This window comes from Ochlerotatus camptorhynchus, unplaced genomic scaffold (genome assembly GCF_037179485.1).
Source record: "Ochlerotatus camptorhynchus isolate MF236.1 unplaced genomic scaffold, CSIRO-AGI_Acam_v1.1 ptg000193l, whole genome shotgun sequence".
Taxonomy (NCBI): domain Eukaryota; kingdom Metazoa; phylum Arthropoda; class Insecta; order Diptera; family Culicidae; genus Ochlerotatus; species Ochlerotatus camptorhynchus.
The window spans coordinates 6,848,283-6,869,273 of NW_027040683.1; the positions used below are offsets into that span (position 1 = coordinate 6,848,283).

The 20,991-nt window shown below is 41.9% G+C and overlaps 1 long non-coding RNA gene across 1 annotated transcript in view; it reads right to left on the reverse strand.

Moving 5' to 3' along the window:
• LOC135702544 (uncharacterized) overlaps positions 1 to 16,397 on the reverse strand; it is a 327,842-nt gene extending 311,445 nt beyond the window's left edge. The window contains exon 1 of the long non-coding RNA XR_010517707.1: positions 15,201 to 16,397. This is a non-coding gene — a long non-coding RNA (uncharacterized LOC135702544). The remainder of the gene's footprint in view (positions 1 to 15,200) is intronic.
• Between the last annotated feature and the right edge of the window lie 4,594 nt (positions 16,398 to 20,991).

A 20,991-nucleotide genomic window follows, 5' to 3' on the forward strand; every position in this document is an offset into this window, starting at 1 on the left:
CTACGGGCCTGGGGCGCTTCTTTTGTTTTTGGGAATAATGGGTACAAAGCTTCATATCACACGTTCTCATGGACTTCGTTCGGTAGCTTATTAACTAAAGTATCGTACCAAACGCATAATTGACTTGTTAACTCTGAAATCATGGATTTATTTGAAGTTTTTTGCTTGATAGGCCCAAAATGGGCGATTAGGCCGAAGTAGTTCTCTACCCTAGCAAGATTGGATCTGTTTATTTTCTGACAAACGTCAGTTTGTTCGTTTGCTTTTAAAACCCAGCTCAGGTTGAGGTTCGCACTGACAAAAAGTTCGGTTTCGCACTGATTTTGTCGAAGGTCCAGCTGTTGGTTCCATGATTGTCCTTGGAATTTTTCGGAGCAATTCAAAAATCTAAGATTTTTCGCTTTACTTTTCGCACGAAACGGAACCATGTTGAAAAGTTATTTGTTTTGACATTATTTAATTCTCGTGAGCTTGTCATTTGTGAGTTGTGTCAGTTTTGAAATTTATTAAGCATCGTACACAATTACGCGTACATAAGAGAGAATTGATATTGCCGATGGAACATAAAAAAGTGATAGTGGCAAGATAAGAAATGGCATTTTTGAAGATAAACGGATATTTTTCTACATTGTAACTTAACAACACCCACATATTTATTTGTTACAAGGAAAATGAAAATCCAACGTTTTCTTGAGGGAGCATTATTCTCACTTCCCACTTCTAAATGTTCAACAGGATCAGGGATCAGTGAGTGAATGATTTTGCTACTCTCTCCTTGTCATTTAATCTAATTGTCATGTATGGCTTTGATGAAGACGGTCTAGTGAGGTAAAGGTGTTTCCAAGTGATATGCAAGTTGACCGTCATTTTTGATATGTGACGGTTATATGAGGATGACCGTCAAGGTACAATAGCTGTTATGACAATGCACAGCACTGGTCGGGGGAAGTCGACGACTACTTAGCGACGACTAAAGGGTTATACGGTCAAAATTTGGTCAATATCAACTTGACGTATTTCTTTCAATTTTGCATTTAAAAAACCTGAACACCCCTCATTTTGAAGGTGTGTGTGTGTAGAATGTTGCTCCTATTTTGATTTTGGAATTCACTCTTCAGTTGTCAAAATGCCGTCCAAGCAAGAAGAGCAGCGTATCAAAATTTTGCTCGCGCATCGCGAAAATCCGAGCTACTCGCACGCAAAGTTGGCAAAATCGCTAAAAGTTGCCAAATCAACCGTTACAAATGTAATTAAAGTGTTTGGGGAACGTTTGTCGACAGCCAGGAAGTCTGGATCGGGGGGAAATCGAAAACCGGAAGCCGCTGAAACGACAAAGAGAGTTGCCGGTAGTTTCAAGCGAAACCCTAACCTCTCTCTCCGAGATGCCGCAAATAAGCTGGGTGTATCGTCTACAACCGTGCATTGAGCCAAAAAACGAGCCGGACTATCGACTTACAAGAAGGTAGTGACTCCAAATCGCGATGATAAACAAAATACGACGGCCAAAGCGCGATCCCGGAGGCTGTACACGACGATGCTGACGAAGTTTGACTGCGTGGTAATGGACGACGAAACCTACGTCAAAGCCGACTACAAGCAGCTTCCGGGACAGGAGTTTTATACGGCAAAAGAAAGGGGAAAGGTAGCAGATGTTTTCAAGCACATGAAACTGTCAAAGTTCGCAAAGAAATATCTGGTTTGGCAAGCCATCTGTACCTGTGGCTTGAAAAGCAGCATTTTCATAGCTTCCGGGACTGTCAACCAAGAAATTTACGTGAAAGAGTGTTTGAATAAACGTCTGCTGCCTTTCCTGAAGAAACACGGTTGTTCCGTACTGTTTTGGCCGGATTTGGCATCTTGCCATTACGGTAAAAAGGCCATGGAGTGGTACGCCGCCAACAACGTGCAGGTGGTTCCCAAGGACAAGAACCCTCCCAACACGCCAGAGCTCCGCCCAATTGAGAAATACTGGGCTATTGTCAAGCGGAACCTAAAGAAGACCAAAAAAAAAACTGCTAAGGGCGAGCAGCAGTTCAAGGCAAACTGGCTTTCTGCGGCGAAGAAGGTGGACAAGGTGGCTGTACAAAATCTGATGGCAGGGGTCAAGCGTAAGGCCCGGCAATTCGGATTTGGAAAAGCGGAAGCCTAACTGAATATTTTTCCTGAATTTTATACTAATTGAACTTGAAAAAAGTAGAAGGGTCTGTGCCTAGGGGCACAAACGGAAGCTTGACGTAGGACCGCTAGTGGACGGAATAAATGTGAAGAGCATTAAGTTCTTTTAATTGATCAAATCAGGCATAACATTTGATAACGGCACAAAAGCATTTGTAAACAAACATTCTAAGGCCCTTTACACGCGAACTAAAGTACGCCCACGCAAATCAATACCACTTACAGAAAGGTGATAGTTGCCCCTATGCGATGATGTTGTTGGTTTGCGTGGGCGAAATTTGGTTCGCGTGTAAAGGGCCTAAGAAGGTTTGTTTACAAATGCTTTTGTGCCGTTATCAAATGTTATGCCTGAAATATCTATTATCTCAACTCTTTCCGGTTTTGAATTGTAGGCGATCCAAATTTGTAGTAATCTTTTTCAAAAAGAAAGTTGATTTCGAAAATCAATCAGGGGGGGCAGTGAATTTTCATTTTGAAAATCCCGGTTTTTTCCCGGTTTTCCCGGTTCAAATCTTGAAAATTCCCGGTTGTTAAATGCAAAAAAAAAAAAAAAAAAAACAAAATTTACTGATAGGATAAAAAAATGTGATTTAAGAAGATTCCCAAGATTCTGGAGCTTTGAAATTTGTGTAGAGTCTGAAACTAGAACTTTTCTTCAAAATTTGTGATTAATAACATGCTTCGTGATGCAAGATTTGGAGAAACAATAATTAAAATGTGAAATTTTGAATTTTTTTCAAGATCACAGATTTATAAAAAAAACATCATACTTATGAGTCGTGGAGTCATAATTGTCACGCTCTGAGACTTGGAAGCATTTTAAGGGTAATAACAAATTACATAGCAATCTGTAGAATCTGGCGGACAAACCCTGGAATTTTTAGTAAAATTTAAAAGAATTCAAAGTGTTGATTAAAAACAAATATTGAGAAGGATTCCCACACAGTTTTCGAAGGAGAAGAGCAGATTTCCAGAATTATTCTTAGAATTATTTATGAAATCCATAGAAATTGTTAGATGAATTTGGAAGGATTTCTTTGGAGAAGAATGCAAGTTCTAAATTAAACTGTTAGGTAATTTTAGTAGATTTAAAAAAGAATTGTGAAAATAAAAATAAAACATTGCAGAAAATTCCTACGTGGTTCTGATGAGATTTGTATGGGCATCGTGAGGAAAATGACAGATGAATTTTAAGAAGAATTCCAAGAGAATTATGATCGGAATTCAACAAGAAACAGAGTTCTTAAAATGTTCTGGCAATAATTTCAACCCTAGTGCGAATGATTCATCACATAACCCAAACAAAATTGATTCCAAAAAAAATTGCTGATAATTAGAAAGCAATTCTTTAAAATACTCCAAGGGGTTTATAAATTAATTTTCGAAAGATTTCTTTTGTTTTGAATAGAGTTAAAAGAAATGTTTGAAAAGATTTTTAAAGGAATCAAAGTCTCCGGATAGGCGGGAACGGGAATTATATGAAGGATTCCAATATATTCTTAGAAGGGGTTGGAAGAAAATTCCTAAAAGAATTCAACGGTAATTATTACGCGGAGTGTTTTCTGGTTTATTTCAGAACAATTTCAAGATAATTCAGAGCAGAATTCCAAGTTAATTCTGGAATTCATCATGAGAATTTTGAACAACGAAAAATTAAAACCCCGGAAAAGAATAATTCAGTTTCGGTTTTTACAAATATGTGTTTCCAAACTCCAGCATCTTCAATATTTTCTTTAGAGGACCATGCACTTTACATCTGAAATTGAAACGACAAAAATCAATTTGCAATATTGCTGAGTGATTAAATTCTAAAAACAATAAGACGGTATACTGAAGAAAATTATGCAACAAATAGAGCAAGACATTCATTTGCTAAAGGATCACTCTGTTTTAATGGTTTATTCTGAAATTCTGATGTAAAAATTTGTTCCTATGATATGGTTAATTTAGATTCCCGGTTCTCTTGCAGAATTCACGGGTTTTTCCCGGTTACTTTCCAAATTCCCGGATATTTCCCGGTATTCCCGGAATTCCCGGTTTGCTGGCCACCATGAATCAATCAAAATCACTTGCACCCCTGCTTCCAAGTTTGTGTGGTCGTTGGGGGCTTGTGGTTCTGAATATGGACAAACAAGCATAGATAAATTCTATTCCAACTCTTTACTGATGTAAGCTTGATGGCCCTGAAAAGGGCCGTTTTATTGAAGAGGACATCCATGGCCACTTACGCTTGGCGTGTTTAGTGTAGGTGACAGCATCACGGACCTCATTTTCCACGAACACCTTCAGCACACCTCGTAGATCAGACCGGAGATACGTCAGACACTGCGACGGCGAGCCAGACGACGGATGGTGGTTATCTCGAAGAATTTGCGATGACGATTGGCACCTCCTTTGCCACGACCTACTGCTGCTATTGCTCACCACGCCGTCCGAAGCGAAAATGAGCTGATACCAGACTACTTATAACTACTATTTACAACTACAACTAACCTACAACTACTATATACACCTAACCTACTATATACAAATTGCTTATCAAAGCATGTTCTGATAAATTACATTTTTGTGCAAATTTAGTCTTAATTTCGTTAATTTTGGAATCTATTTTGGCAATGCCTGCCTCTTCATGTAAATTTGTTATTCTAGTGTCGAAAGGACGATCAAGAACCATCCTCAGCACTCTATTCTGAGCGACCTGAATTTTGTTCCTGTGAGTCTGTGCACATGATTCCCACACCGGAGCTGCGTAGAGGATCGCAGGTGCTACGATTTGTTTGTAGACGGCCAGTTTGTTCACCCTTGAGAGGCGGGATCTGCGGCAAATCAGCGGATACAGACTCCTAACCAAGGCGGAACACTTGACTACGGTTTTCTCCACATGCGAGCGGAATAGGAGCTTTTCGTCAAACAACATCCCGAGATAGGCTACTTCGGCGGACCACTCAACCCTTGTGCCATCCATGATTACAGTACAAGAGGGAGCCGGTTTTAGTTTGGGTGATTGCCGATGGAGGAACATGATTGTTTGTGTTTTGGAAGCATTGATTTTGATTTTCCACGTGGTGGCATAATCAGCAAAGGCGTTAAGGCATCGTTGAAGTTTGTTCGTTATTTCGCGAGGCATCCTTCCTTTGACGGCTATTGCGGTATCATCTGCGAACAGGAAAAACACGCAACCGTCTCCAAGGGGAGGAATGTCGGAAGTATAAATGCTGTAAAGCAAGGGGCCCAGCAGACTGCCTTGCGGGACTCCTGCTGGGATGGAAAACGTGTCGGAAAGACAACCATTCAACGATACCTTAAACGACCTTTGCTGGAGGTAGCTACGGGTGATTTTAACCAGATGTAATGGAAAGTTGAAGTTACAAAGCTTGTATACAAGCCCATTGTGCCAGACATTATCAAACGCTTTCTCAACGTCTAACAATGCCATGGCTGTGGACTTGGATACAGCTTTGTTACTTCGGATGTTATTCATCACCCGTACTAGCTGGTGATTGGTGGAGTGCCCCTTTCTGAACCCAAACTGTTCCGGAAGGAGAATGTTATTTTCCTCGACAAACTTGAGCAAACAATTGAGAATGAGTTTCTCGAACAATTTGCTCAGCGCTGAAAGGAGGCTGATTGGTCTGTAGCTTGAAGCTAGCGTTGGGTCCTTCCCGGGTTTGCGGATAGGTATGATTTTCGCTGTCTTCCAGATACTTGGAAAGTAGTGCAGTTCCAAGCATCTGTTGAAGACAGCAGCCAGCAGAGAGTGAACCTTCATGCTGAGATTTTTCAACACTAGGTTGAATATTCCGTCAAACCCTGGGGCCTTCATGTTTTTGGTGCATTTCAGCGCTGAGCAAATCTGTTCCACTGTGATTCTATCCTCCGGAGGGATGGCACAAGGGGAGGAATCAAGGTTGAGTACGCATTGCTCAACCTGAACTTCGAGCGGACTTTGGATGTTGGAGCCAAGCAAGTGCGATTTGGCAATATGCTCACCAATCGCATTTGATTTCTCCTGAGGGGTGATTATGAGCCGATCGTCATCATTTTCATCTTTTAGTGGCGGAATGGGTTTAGGGTGCGTCTTTAAGACCTTGGCAACTTTCCAGAATGGTCTGGAGCGGTCGTCCAGATTCTGGACAAGCCGCCCGAAACTTTCGTTCCGGAGTGAGACCATTCTGGAAGCAATCTCCTTGTTCAGATTGGCCATTTCACGTTTCCTCGCTAGATCTCCAGTCCTCTGAAACTGGCGTCTACGAACATTTCTCAGGCGAATTAAGAGTTGGGTGTGGGAATCAATGGCAATAAACTTACCCCTCACTGGAACTCGTCGGACGCACGCCTCATCAGCCACGGTTATGGCTTGGTGGAGTACTTCCAACGCTCGGTCGATGTCCTCCACGGAGTCAAGCGGCGGGTTGTCGATGATGTGCCTGTCTACCACGCGTCCAAACTGGGCCCAGTTTACGCGATGGTAGTCCTTGCGCAGGCTTGGAGCAGCAGCTACGTTGTATCCCAGTTCAGCCACCACTGGTTGATGGTCGGAGCTGAGTTCGTTTAAGGCTACCGGCTTGGACAAGCCGGTATTTGAAAGAAACAGGTCTAGCGTCGATGGGTTGCCTGCCGGTGAGATGAATGTTGGCTCGTCCGAGAACCAAATGGAGTACAGCCCATGCTGCGAATGGTCGAACAGTAGACGACCGTTCTGGTTCTGCTGGTAGTTCCGCCATGCCTCATGACGAGCATTCAGATCTCCTCCAACAACGAAGCGGGAACCGGTACGGGTGATGGTGGACAGGTCCTTCTTGAATTTAGCCGCTAGTCCACTGCTGGCGGCACACTGTCGAGGGCAGTAGACGGCGATGAACTGGACGTATCCAGTCGACGACTCCACCTCCACACCAAGGGCCTCGATGATAGAGGTGCGGATATGGGACAGAGTGTGGTATTTTATTCCTTTCTTGACGACGACCGCAACACCACCCCCCCTGGAGCTGGTGCGATCAAGCCGGATAATGTTGTGGTCAGGCAACCAGAAGCTGTCGCCGGACTTTAGATGGGTCTCGGTTAGAAGGCCCACGTCGATGCTGTGCTTGCGGAGGAAGTCGGCAAGCTCAATCTCTTTTGCTCTTACAGAGCAAGCATTCCAGGTGACGATAGTTAGCGGTTTAGACGCCATACTGGATGATGAACTTACCGAGCACCTGGATCTGTTCGGGCTTATTGCGGCACTTACGAAGAGCACCGGACATGTTGACGAAAATTTCCATCAGTTCATCCGCTGAGAACAGATCGGGGTTGTTGTTTTGCGCTGTTGGTTGTCTCCAGAATCCAGGGGGGGATGGAGAGCTTTGGCCAGCAAAATCACCGGAAGCTTCTTGAGGGGGGGCGGGTTGCACCCGCGAATTCGCTTGCCTTTGCTGGGGAGCACGAAGAGGCGGAAAATCCTCCGTCCTGAATGCTGGGGTTTTGTCCTTCTTGCGTCCTGGTTGATTGTTGCTTGACGCCTGCTTTCGGATGCGTTTGAAGTCCTCGCGTTTGGAGCACAGTCTGTCGGAACCTTGATGTGCACCACCACAGTTAGCGCATTTTATCGCCACGGCTCCATCCGCAGGGCAGTTGGAAGTGGCGTGTTCTTGAGCGCAGTTGCTGCAGCGTGGCTTGATGTTGCAGTTGCGGGTACCGTGTCCAAAATTGAGGCACCTCATACACTGCGTTATGTCACGATGGCCGCCACGGTATGGCTCCCACCGTACGATGATGGAGCAGATTGATCGGATGGCTTGTAGCGCATTGAGCGTCACCGTCCCTTTCTGGAAGTGCACCAGGAAAAGACAATCCGGGTACGTCTTCACGTTTTCGTCTCTCCTTGTCATTCGGAAGACAGCGATTGGGGCAAGCTTGTACCGGTTGATTTCAGCTTCGACCATCTTGGGGTCGAAGTTTGGTAGACCCCTGATGACTACCTTGAAGGGCTTCTCACCGGGGATGTCGTGCGTGAAGAATTCCGCCTTGGTATCCTTCAGATATTTCACGGCCACTTCGTACTCCGCTTTTGTTCGGAGCATCACCTTGGTGCCGATCCTGCCGAGCTTAAACTCAGCTGCAACGCCCAGCGATGAAAGATCGCCAATCAGCGTGTTGAGTGGAACTTGCTTCACCACCAGTGGAGGAAGCTTCATTTTTGCTGCACTCGGGCTGGCAGCAGTTTCGTTGTCGACGGCGTCGCCGAAATCACCAATGACGCTGACGTTCGTCGCGGTGGCATCGTCCCGTCCACTCGCACCATCGGACTGGCCTTGATTTTTCTTCCTCTTCTTAGACCGCTTCACCGTGGCTGAGGTGGGATTCCCTACATCGGTGGGAAGAGTAGCGTACCTATTCGAAATAGGTACACTCAAGCTACCCTCACCGCTGTTCTTCTTCTCCGTTTTCTCTCGGAGCCTGCTCCGGGAGCGCTGTCTTCCCATCACACGAAGCGACCGACACTACTGACGACGCGATTAAACTGCGAATGTTTGGAACAAACTAGAAACTTTAGAACAACTCGACAGAGCGAGCAAAGACCGAACTGTACTGCTGATACCAGACAGCAGCGCTGCTATATATCTTTTTAGGTTAAAGCAGAATGATGTGCAACCAAGTGGTATAAAAGCTACAAAGACTCCTCCCATTATGAGTGGTTTGCTATCAAGTAGCGACACTGACTATTTTCTTTTTGCGTACACGGCGAATGAGAACGCCCCAAATTTGAGTTTAGTTCACTCATAATCGCCAAAAGTGTAGGAACTCGGCGATGAGTAAATTTGTCTCGTGATTTCCTGTGGAAAACCTAAAAATCTGCCAGAAAATGAGGAAATTGACGAAAATTTTATTCAGTCTTGGAGTAGTACCAATAGACTGAGTGAATCCAATCTTTACTTTTCTCAAATTCGGGAATTTTTCCCTGGAAAATCCTGGAAAAACCTGGGAAAACATGAGGAATATTTACTCATCGCTGAGTTCCTGCACTTATTTCTGAGATAACTAAACTCAAATTTGGGTCGTTCTCATTCGCCGTGATAGATATCGGCGCCGGTGGTTAGCGTAATTACCTCTCACCCCAGCAGGCCTGGGTCCAATCTCAGTCGGTGCCATCGGCATGTTCTAAGGCATAACATCTCTGGGAGCTGCCTCCCTGGCGTCGGTAGCATTGGAGCTCAGTACGGAAAACAAATCTCGCGTCATTTTTCAATAGGTCCTATCTACATTGATCGATTCTCTTCATCGACACTCTCTTTCGTAAATAACTCGGCTTGACAAATCTGGATCAACAATAGAAAAGAGCCCATCAGGATTTGTAAACAAACCGTTCCAAAGCCCTTTACTCACAAAGCGAAGGCCACCCACACAAACCAACACCATCATCGGATAGGGGAAACTTCTACCTACAAGATGTTGGTGTTGGTTTGTGTGAGCGGCCTTCGATTTGTGAGGCTTTGGAACGGTTTGTTTACAAATGCTGATGTGCCCTATTCTTTAGTTGATCCAGAAATGTTTCCTGCCGTCTTCGTCGAATTAGATGCTAGATTGTTGCTTCTTCCATCGAAAATATCCGGCCGTGGCGATTCAAAGTTGATCAAGGTTGATCAAAATAATTTGTATCCCTGCTTCCAGTTTGATTACATGAGCATTTTGTGTGGTCGGTGGTTCTGAATATGGACAAACAGGCAGATGAATTCTATTCCTACTCTTTACTGTAATAAGCTTGGTGGCCCTGAAAAGAGCCGTTTTGTTTCCAATGTTGGTGATGATTTAACCTCTGAAACCAAACATGACATCTATGGCCGCTTACGCTTGGCGTGTTTAGTGTAGGTGACAGCATCACAGATCTCATTTTTCAGGAACACCTTCAGCACACTTCGTAAATAAGACCGGAGATACGTCAGACACCGCCACGGCGAGCCAGACGACGGATGGTGGTTATCTTGAAGAATTTGCGTTTGGTTCTGAATATGACGATGAGTGTGCAAAATATTACGCAATTCCATCCTCCCTATTCGCACGCGCCCGAGGATCGAAGGCGAATGCCACTTCGACTTGTTTCGTCTACTTACTACTCTCTGTCGACTGTGCTGGGGAAGCAGCATATGCATGTAGGTAATTGGTGGATTTGTTAGTTAATTCGACGCTTTTGGACAATGCTGAACATTTACCAGTTTTTCAATAGTTTCTTGTTGAAAATCAACATTCGGAAGCATTGTTATCAATGCGTAGCCATATTTCTGATCGATTGGTGATAAAATGATTGAAATTGGACCAGGGGTAGCTGAGTTATTAACGTTCAAAATCTTTCTTAATTTGTTACATGTTCCATTTTCGGTTTTCACAAAGTGTACCCCCATATAGAAATCAAAGACGTAGTCCTACGTCAAAAGAAATTTAATTTGATTTTTTAAATAAACGATTTCACCGATTTACACGCGTTTTCCCTTGACCAAATTTTGACCGATCACCCTTTACCATAGTAATTTCCATACAAACTACAAATGGTTTGTGCCATCTCAGTTTTTCACCAAATGGGTTCAAATTTTGAGAGGCTAGTCAGGATCCGATGTGGAATCGTTTAAGTATTGTGGAGTGAAAATTTCAAATTTTGCATCACTCTAATAACTATACTATGTTTCAATGAAGCTCAATTTGCGATTCAATTTTGTCTAATCAGCACTTAAGTTCACTTTGATTTGAAAAGGTCTCATGATGCATTTCTCGCCGGAGATCGAAGTGTGCCTTGGCCGCGATTAAACGTGTTTGTTTTCTATTGTCGGGATTTTTGCGATAATCTTCTGTCAGCGTTTTGGCTGGTGGCGCTACGCCATCCGGAAGAATTTTCGTTTGAATTATTTCCAAATGTATAGTCCAGTTCAGTTTTTACGTATTCAGTAACCGTGTTGTGCCAGTGTTAGTGATTTAGACCGTGAAATCAGCATGGAAAGAAAAGATTCCCATTGGTTAAACCCTGTTAAGCCATGTCGTTCTTTTCTGGATACTAATTTGGTGAGCTCGTTCCTTAATTTTTGTGGTAATTCTATCGTAAATATTTTTGTTTAAATCATTAAATACGCGTCAATCAAATTTTGCGCTACTGTTTTATAAAAAGTTTCAGTACATTATCAGCATCGATACTGTACCGGAGCGGGGCTTATTGTAAGCAAAATCTTCGGAAGCATGCGATCTTGAAATGGGCTAATGGGTATACGGTAAAGCTATCACCTTCGAACTCCAGAGTTCAAACTTTTTGCAGTCATAAAGAAATGGTTACAGGTAGATTTTATACATAATACCACTGCCAGACCACTGCCAGACAGGAGTGTGATTGTAGATACATACAGTACATACAATAAATGAACGAATGAAAAATTGCATCAGTCAAATGTGTCAAAATTAGTCTGTTTTTTTTTTTATAAAATCTTTATTCTAATCCTAACATATAAACATGTCTTACAAGCTAAGCTATTCTAAACTAATTACAGGCATTTATTTCTAAGAAGAATTTGAAGCTAGGCAAGGAGATCATATGTCGTTCTGTTTCCAAAATATATTGACTAAACTGAACAAATTTTCTTAGAATCATAATTTTGTCATCCCTGCTAAACTCTTCTAAGGTTGGAGCTATCAAACTGGAAAAGGTTAAGAAGCGCATTAAACGAGGATCAAATCTGTTTAGTAAATGTCTAATAAAATAGTTCCATGACTGATTGACCGAAAAACGTTTACAAAATATATGCTCAAGATCTTCGAGGAATCCGCATGATAAGCAATTATGGTTGTCAGCAATACCTATGCGATACAAATGAGCTCTGTGATCAATTTTCCTATTATAAAGTAAATAAAGAATAGATTTTTCATTTGAGTTCAGGTTCTTTAAGTTAATATTATTCCAGACACGTGGCCAATTGTTTTGTTCTTTAGTTTCAATAGTTGGTCTAGGCAATGATCCAATTTTATCAGAATATAGTTTTGTCATAGAAAAAGGTTGTGTTAGATCATGTTCGTAAAACAAATTTATGAAAGAAGGATACATATGTGGTAATATAGTAACAGGTTTCCTAATGACTACTGACTACTGATATTAGGCAGAATATAATTTTTCAACAACGGCGCCGGTGGTGTAGTGGTAAGCGTGATTACCTCTCACCCCAGCAGGCCTGGGTTCAATCCCAGTCGGCGCCGCCGAGATGTTCTGAGGCATAACATCTCTGATTACGCCTTCCTTCGGATGGGAAGTAAAGCCGTTGGTCCCCGGTTCATGAGTTGATGGGTCGATAGGTAGGGTCCAGGTGTGGGAGCTGCCTTCCTGGCACGTCGGTAGCATTGGTGCTCAGCACGGAAAACAAGATCGACGGAAAAAACAAACCAAAAAAAAAAAAAAAAAAGAATTTTTCAACAAACACGTGTCGGTCGAATTAGGATTTATTCCAGGCTACTATTGTAGAAAAACGTAATTGATAGATATTGGGCGGAACGCGTCGGAATGTTTAGAAAAATAGGGCGCACGCTTGATCCGGTTTAAGATACATTGTTGACTGCTTTCGGGAACATGATTTCATTTTAATAACTTGTTTACTTGTTTAACCAGGACTTAAGCAATCGTCACGTCGGTCATAGCTTGTTATGATAGCCTGAACAATGCGTAAAGAGCAAACCGCGAAACATTGAACGTCGCGTGAAAGTGGAACTTAATGAAGGCCTAAGTGCTTTTTCGTAACTTTTAGTTTTCGGATTAGAAAAATCATCGGTTGCAGGACAGTGTTACCGATTTGGATATTGGATAATCCAAAGCTATGTTGATCATTATAACATTAAATTTTGAATAACAAATGATAAGACAATCTTATTCAAATGTCGTAATAATACCTCTGACCAAGGAAAAATGATTTATATAGTTTTCATAAAAGTTGACGATACAAATACTATATGAGGAAAGGAATTCCGCATTTCCTTTTCCCAAGTCCTTTTCCTCTCCTTCCCTTCCCTTCTTCTCTTTTCAGAAAGCGAGTAATGGCGCTATAACCATATGCCATATAGGGCTAGGACAAGAGTTAGTGCTCAGGTCCCAACCGCTAGAAGAAAATGGTAGCGAGCAAGGGCGCTATAACCTAGTCGAATACAGCATTCCCTCCGTATGGGTTACGTCCGCACACCGCTCTCTGTTGTCCTTCGACTGAGGTCGGCTGGATCGATTGAGGGATGGCAGTGGGTTGGCGGTGCCGTCCACGCTTGTACGGAGGGAGGACTGTACGCTCGAACACAAGGGGTAAATACCTGTGTTCCATCCCAGGAGATCGGACAACCAAGGAGTGTACATTAACTTTCTTAGCTCTGTCACTCCCAACGATTTATATAGCCTATTTTCAAATCCTGCATACGGAGCGGTTGGTACGGTATGTCCCCGCTCTTTGATTACCTGTGGATTAAATGTTAACCACTGTCTATACTTATTAAGTAGACATGGTAAACATTCACTTCCACAAAAATTAACTAAACGCTACACAGTAGGCCTGGCCGCTTTATTGTTTGTTTCACATCCTTGATGTGCAGCAGGCATTAATAATGACAAGAAAAATGATAGATGTATCATTTTCCAGGATTCTTTCAAGTACTGGCTGTGTATGTGTAGACTAGACTAGACTAGACTCTAATAACTATACTATGTTTGTTATTTTTTTTTGTAAAATCAACTATTTCCAAAGGCGGACTTATTTTTTCGGTCTTTCGAAGCACATTTCACATCAGATTTAATCCATCACCTAAAAATTGACCACAAAATGAGACCTGTTTTGATATTTTTTGTATTTTTTTTTTTTCACTTTAATGATGAGGACATTTAGGTGGAATTTTTGACGGTTTCATTTTTGAACAATGAATGTGACAAGATCTGATAATATTTATAAATTCCGTTTTATCTTGATTGATGCTTTATTTATAGTGTGCTTAGCAAGCGTCAAAGGCCAATTGCACCAGTATTGATGCCATATGGATTTTATTGAAGATTTAATAAGGATTCTAAATGGTTCTCACTGCATTCATCGTATTACCTTTTTGCAGTAAATCAATCTTGAAGTGCCTCAAAAATATGCCCCTCAAAACCTTCTTCGGGGTGGGCCAACTAGACAGATTGTAGTCTTAATGAGGTGTAATTTGGTGGATGTAATAAAGGTAAAGCTGTCTTGACCAGAGTTTTAGGAATGGTTTTATTAAACGTTGAACGTGAAATGTTACTTGGGATATCTCAAGAAATATTCAATATAGCGATTTAACATCTTCATCAAAGTTGATTGTGATAACAGATATCAGAAATCACCGTTCATTTGAAAGTAAAAAAAAGTTCAGTTAATTTTTTTCATAGTAGGCCATGAGTTAGTTAACATATTTTTATCATGTGGGTAATTTCATTTGAATTTGGAACAGATAAAGAGTTAACAATTAAAAATTCACTTGAAAGTTATCGCGGAAACGCATAAGATTTTTAGAACCCAAATTTTCAAATACTGATTGCATGAAACCGACGACATTTTCATCATGTGAGGAACTTCAATATGAGCAATTCTTCCGAAGACACTACGACCTTATAGTCAAGCACTGTGCCACTATTGAACTAATGAATCGCAGCATTGCACTTTTAAACCACTGTGCACTGGTTCCAACAAAGGTTCGATGTACAGTAAAATCTCCACTAACTTCTGAATCAACTCAATTACTTTGATTGCCATCACTAACTGCAGCGTGTCGCAACGCTATCATTCGTCCTCTATCAAAACCTCGGCAGCTCGTGCCAAAGTGGAAAACATAAATACAAAATAAAACACAATCCCTGCCGGACCTTCTCCCGTCTCGGCCGCCACCAATCTTCTTAAGGAAGCGAAAATAAAACAAAAAAAAACAACTGCCCACTGACGATGATAAAAGTTATGACCATAATCCGAGCCCCCCCCATCCAGGGAAGATCCAAAATTGCTAACAAAATAAAGTGTCGTAAAACAAACACTCACCACATTCGCAACCCTTATTCCTTTGCCGAAAGTTTTGAGTCCCGTCTCGTTCGTTCTTCACTGACGGCGATGATGATGATGATGGTGATGTTGATGACGGCCAGCAGAGGATGACAATGGCAGCCGTAAGTGTATTACTTATGTTAATCCTCTGTTTATTACTGCTCGAAGCTTGAGAACAGCGCTAATCCTCACTTCACATCACTTTCGACAAGCACCAACTATATAACTAACCAACTGTACGGGATCCACTTGGCAGCAGGAAGTTGGAAGAAATGGTAAATTACATTTCTTGTTTTCCACCCCCGTTTCTCCGGTTAAGGTAGGTGCTTGGCTCCGCAGACATAGACGGATTGACACGTAAGTGCTATTATACAGCTGAAGTACTCTCACCGACAGGATTTTCGTTTCCCTTGCACTTGTACGCTCACATGCACTAAATTATCATCATTATCACTTGTTTCCGCCTTTCGCCACCCACTGGGCGATTGACTATGTTTTTCTGCCTCGGCAATTTGAACAACAACACAGCGAACTTGACACGGATCAGCACGCAGGCAATTTCGCGACTACGATTTTTTCACACACGCTGACCTAGCCCAATCTGAATCGCAATCATTTATTCGCAACTTTTACACTATTTCCATCAGTTGCCAGATTGAGTGTGTTATGCTTTAGGACTTCACTCGCCTGAGCACTTCCTCACTGGCCGAGAACTGTACGAGTGCATTTTTTCCCTGCTCCTTTCTCCCAGGAAAAAAAAAACAACACCCTTAAACACTCATCTTATTTGACATTTCACCCATACAATCTGGCCGTGCCTAGTGACTCTTCTTCCGATTCCAGCTCCACAAACAAAACGGTGAAGCTTCGATCTTTGATTCACACAATCAACCCTCAACTTCAGAGCTGCCAATTAGAGAAAAACCCTTCACAAATGGCAATCATCTGGCAGAAGGGAAGCAGCAGCAATCCACCCAATCGAGAAATTTGTTTTCCTCGTTCACTCGCGAAAGCACTCACCAGCACCAACACCAGCAGCTTTCAACTTCACCAAACACAAACGCCAAGCCGAGAGCGCCAGGACCACCGAAGAGAGCATCCCGCAGCATCCGTCACTATTTCCCTGCTGCTGTGAACACTGTGATATTCTTCTTCCTTTTTTTTCAGGCTAGGATTTCACTCACTGTCATCCCGTAGGATGTAGGAAATTGATTTTGCTTCACAATTCACGGGATCCCGCGGTGGGTGGAGATCCATCCTGGATTAATCACTGCTGAATGCCTCCTGAATTATCTTAAAATTCCTCTGGACTTCCAGCTGCCACGCACGGAGACAACACAGCCACCCAGACCGTATGGAACGCCCGGACAGTGCGAGGGGTGGACAGAACGCGCCGTTTTCTTGATCTCGCCCTATTAGTTCGATAGCAACGGTGGCGGCCGTACAACAATCATGCAGCAAGCACGAATACCCGAAGACTGACCCGACCGTTGGATGGGGCCTCCGGTGCGAGCCGCCTCGTCGCTAGGTCTTTCCTACGTGGGGCTGCCGAGGTGGGCGCATGTGCACATACTGGATGAAGTCGGTTCGGGTTTGTGTTTTCGTCCGAACGGGTGACAGCGTCTTTTGGGATAGGTCCTGGCCGCAAGCATAAGGGAAGGTTCACACGGTCGATGGGCTATTTTGACGGAGCTGGATGGATGACGGTTCGAAGGCATGCGCATCGGGGACGCTAGCTTCTGCTGCATGGGACTGAGGATGGTTCAAATTGCCATCAGTTTAAAACAGTTAATTCGGTTAAGGAAATTTGCTAGAAACTCCAGTGCAATGTTCATTTCAATGGAGACGCTCGGTAGTTATTCAAGATCCATCAGTAAAAGAAAATAGTGACGTTGATTGCACTTTGCACCTAATCTGATTTTTAATCTTTAATGGGCGACATAATTTGGCTTCTTGTGGTCTCAGGAGTTAAAGTGTAGACATTGTACACTGCTCTGTACTCATCATGCCAGGCTAGGCCCCCTCCAGAATTATCTAGGCCCCCTTCAGAATTGTTAAGGTTTTTTTTTTGACTCATCGGTATTTTGTCAAGCTTGCTAAGTTTGATGTGACTATTTAACAGTGATTTTTCTTTAACTTCTGGAAACTTCGGAAAACTTCAAAGACTTTTTAAAATTCCAGGGAAGATCGTAGAAATTAAGTAAACTTGGTAGACATTCTGGGAACTTCATAGACCTTCAGAAAAAAAGGAACTTGGAAAAGTTTTGTGAACTGCGTAGTAGTGTGTTGATTTGCTACCGCTTTTTGTATCTGTTGTTCTTATTTGTGTTTTACATTCTGTGGAAGGTTTCTGTTTCTCTTAGGAAGTTTATTAGGTTGTTCTCGTTCTCATGTGAGTTATTGTTATATTGATATACCTGAGGTTTGGTATTTTTCTCTTTCAGCATCATACGCTCAGCATTCTCTTATGATATGGTCTGCTGTTAGCCAGATGTTGCAATGTCTGCATTTTGGTCTGTCTGTTCTCTTTATTAGATAACTATCTGATATCCATGTTTTTCCTTGTCTTACCTTAGTTAATACTCTTTGTTCTGAGGCTTTTTTCCTGTCATTGTATGGTAGTGTTGTTGGTTTGGTTTGTCTGAGAAATGATGTATTTGTGTTTAACCATTCCTCTTCGTTTGACCGTATCGCTTGTTGCTTGAACCATTTTATAGCATCTTGTGCCGGTACTTTCATAAAGTTTGATTGGCTTGCTCTGCCTAATTCTGCTAGTTTGTCTGCTAGTTCATTTCCTGTAATCCCGGTGTGACCTGGGATCCAGCAGAACGTTACTCTGTTTTTGTTCGCGTATTTTTCAATCTCTTCAATCCATGCGTGTTTTGAGTTTCCTTTGTCAAGGGCTGCTAAGCATCCCGCTGAGTCCGTGAAGATTATGGTATTTTTATCCACTGATGTGGAGTGTCTTGTTGCGTATACCAGGGCTTTAGCTTCCGCTGAGTATATAGTGCACATTTTATTTAGCTTTATGCTTTTGTTGGTGTCATTGTCAGCAATGCCGCAGCCTACTTCATTGTCTTTAACTGATCCATCAGTGTATATTTTGTTATGGTTGGGGTATTTTTGTATTGTTTCCAGGAACACTTTTGCAACTATGTTGTTTTGTGTTCCTGCTTTTAGGGTGTTTTTGGATGTCCAGTCTATTTTTGTTTTTTGTTTGTACCATTTTCTGTCTTGCGTTTGTATTCTTTTAGCTATTTTCGGTATTTCCTCGCCGGCTAGTTCTATGGCAAAGTTGTTCGCTCTGCCTACTAGTGGTGATCTTTGGGTTTTGTTGTTTGCGGTTCTTTCCAGTTTCTTTATGGCCTTGTTTATTGTGTTTAGTTTTAGTCTTGTGTTTAGGGGTAGGATCCCTGCTTTCGCTAGTATGTTCGCTATTGAGCATGTTCTGAATGCTCCGGTTATTTTTCTTATTGTTTGGTTATATATTGGGGTGAGTGGTTTTATCTTGTTGTCTGAACCGTCATAAATAGTAGAGGTGGGCCCCGTATAATAGTTTTGACATGATTAGTGCATCGAATGTTCTTAGTAAAGTTCTTCTATTCGCTCCTTTGTATCTTCCACCAAGGGCCTTAATGAAGTTGGTTCTATTTTTTAGTTCGGTAGCTAGTTCTGATATATGTTTTCTGAAGTTTAGTCTGGAGTCTATTGTGACGCCTAGTAGTTTTGCACAATTTACTAGGGGTACCTCTTCATTATTAATTGTGATGTTTTTTAGTTTTGTGTGGCCATTGCTTCTGCATATGTGTATTATCTTAGACTTATGTGGGGCTATTGTGAATCCTATGTTGTTTGCCCATTTTACAATTTTGTTTACTGTGTTTTGTAGTTTAGTTCTTAGTTTCTTTTTAACTATGCCTATTACAATTATGACTATGTCATCTGCGTAGATTAGTATCTTGATATTTTTGTTGATTTTGATTTGTTCGAAAACTGAGTTCATTGCTATTAGGAATAGCGTTACTGATAAGGTTGCTCCTTGGGGTATGCCATTTTCTTGTGTTTTAGTATTTGATCGCGTGTTTCCCACTTCTACTTGGAATGTTCTATCGGTTAGGAAATTCTGTATATATTGTGCCATGGTCCCTTTTATGTCCCACTCACATAGTTTATCAAGTATTGGCCTACGCCATGCTCTGTCGTATGCCTTTGAGATGTCCAGGAAGGCACATTCCGCATGTTTACCATTTCGAATGGATTTCATTAGTATATTCTCTAGATCTATGAAGTAGTCATCCGTGCTTTTTCCTGGTCTAAAAGCAAATTGGTTGTGGTTCAGTCTATTATTTTCTTCTAGTTCCTTTATTAGTCTTCTGTTGACTATCTTTTCCAGGATTTTGCCTGTACAGCTAAGTAAGGTTATTGGTCTGTAGTTTGATTCTATATGTTTATTTTCTCCTCCTTTGGGAATTGGGATTACCAGTCCGTTTTTCCACTCTGTTGGTATGGACCCTTCCTTCCAGATTCTGTTGTACTCCTCGAGTAGTGTTGTTTTGGTGTTGATGGGTAGTTTTCTTAGCATCTCGTAGCTTATTTCGTCCATTCCAGCTGCTTTACCTTTTGCTTCGCTTAGTGCTTTTTTCAGTTCTTCTATTGAGAAGTTTTTGTTGTATATTTTAGGTTGACCCTGTAGGTTCATATCTAGTGTTGTGCTCTCGTGTTCGGTTTTTCTCTTTTGGAATTTACTTGTGTACTTGTCTGTTGCCGATTGGTCATAGAAGTAGTTGGCCAGTCTGTCGGCTATTGTCTTTTTGTCGCTTATTATTTGTGTTCCCTCGGTGAGTGTAATTTCATCTCTTTTCTTTTTCCCGCTTAGTAGGGGAATTTACGTATTCTCGTCAATCTAAGCAGCGTCCGCACTTCTATTAGCATTTTCACAGCGTCACGCACATATATGACGTGTCTGTTTGTTTCAATTCATCTGCTGCTTGCTTCTCTATCCATTCCAATCGACAGAATTCTTCAAAACTGTTTGAAAGCGTTTTTACAACGCTCTAAACTTCTCAGGTGAGTGTGACTATTGTCGGCAGCCTCTTTTTCTTCGGCAACCTTCCCATTAGAACTGCGTGTTAACCAGCTGTTCTATTATCGGCAACTCGAAATCAGCCCCATTTTGTATTACGTATGCTTCATTTGAAGAAAAATCTGGCATAAAAGGATTGCTCGGTCCTACAAATATAATCAGATTGAAGCTGGAAGACTAAAGAATCATTTGGATACATTCAGGGAAGTGTGTTGATGGTAAAACATAGTGAAATTAACGTTTAAATTTTGATTGCCGAAAACAGTCAATGGGTGCCGAAGCCGACATTTACCCTATATTCATCTTGTTCCATAGGTCACTGGGATCTGAATCTGGGTTTATGCTATCTAAGAATTCTGACCATGATTCTTTTTTGGCTTCCCTAATGATTTTCTTGGCTCTGGAGTTTGCTCTCTTGAGTTTAGTTACTAGTGATTTTTTGATGTCATTATTTTCCTTGTGTTCTCTTAGTCGTTTTAGTGCTTTTCTTCGCTTATTGATGCATTTCATTACTTCTTCGTTCCACCAGGGGACTTTTCTGTGCTTGGTTTTACCGTCGGTTTTGGGAATGCTGATGGTTGCCGCCGTTTGGATTGCTTTGATGATTTTGTCTATGTGATGTGTTCTATTTTCTTTGATTAGTGTTGCTTGGAATTTTTCCCAGTTTGCCTGTTTAGTTAACCATTTAAGTTTTTCTGTGTTGTT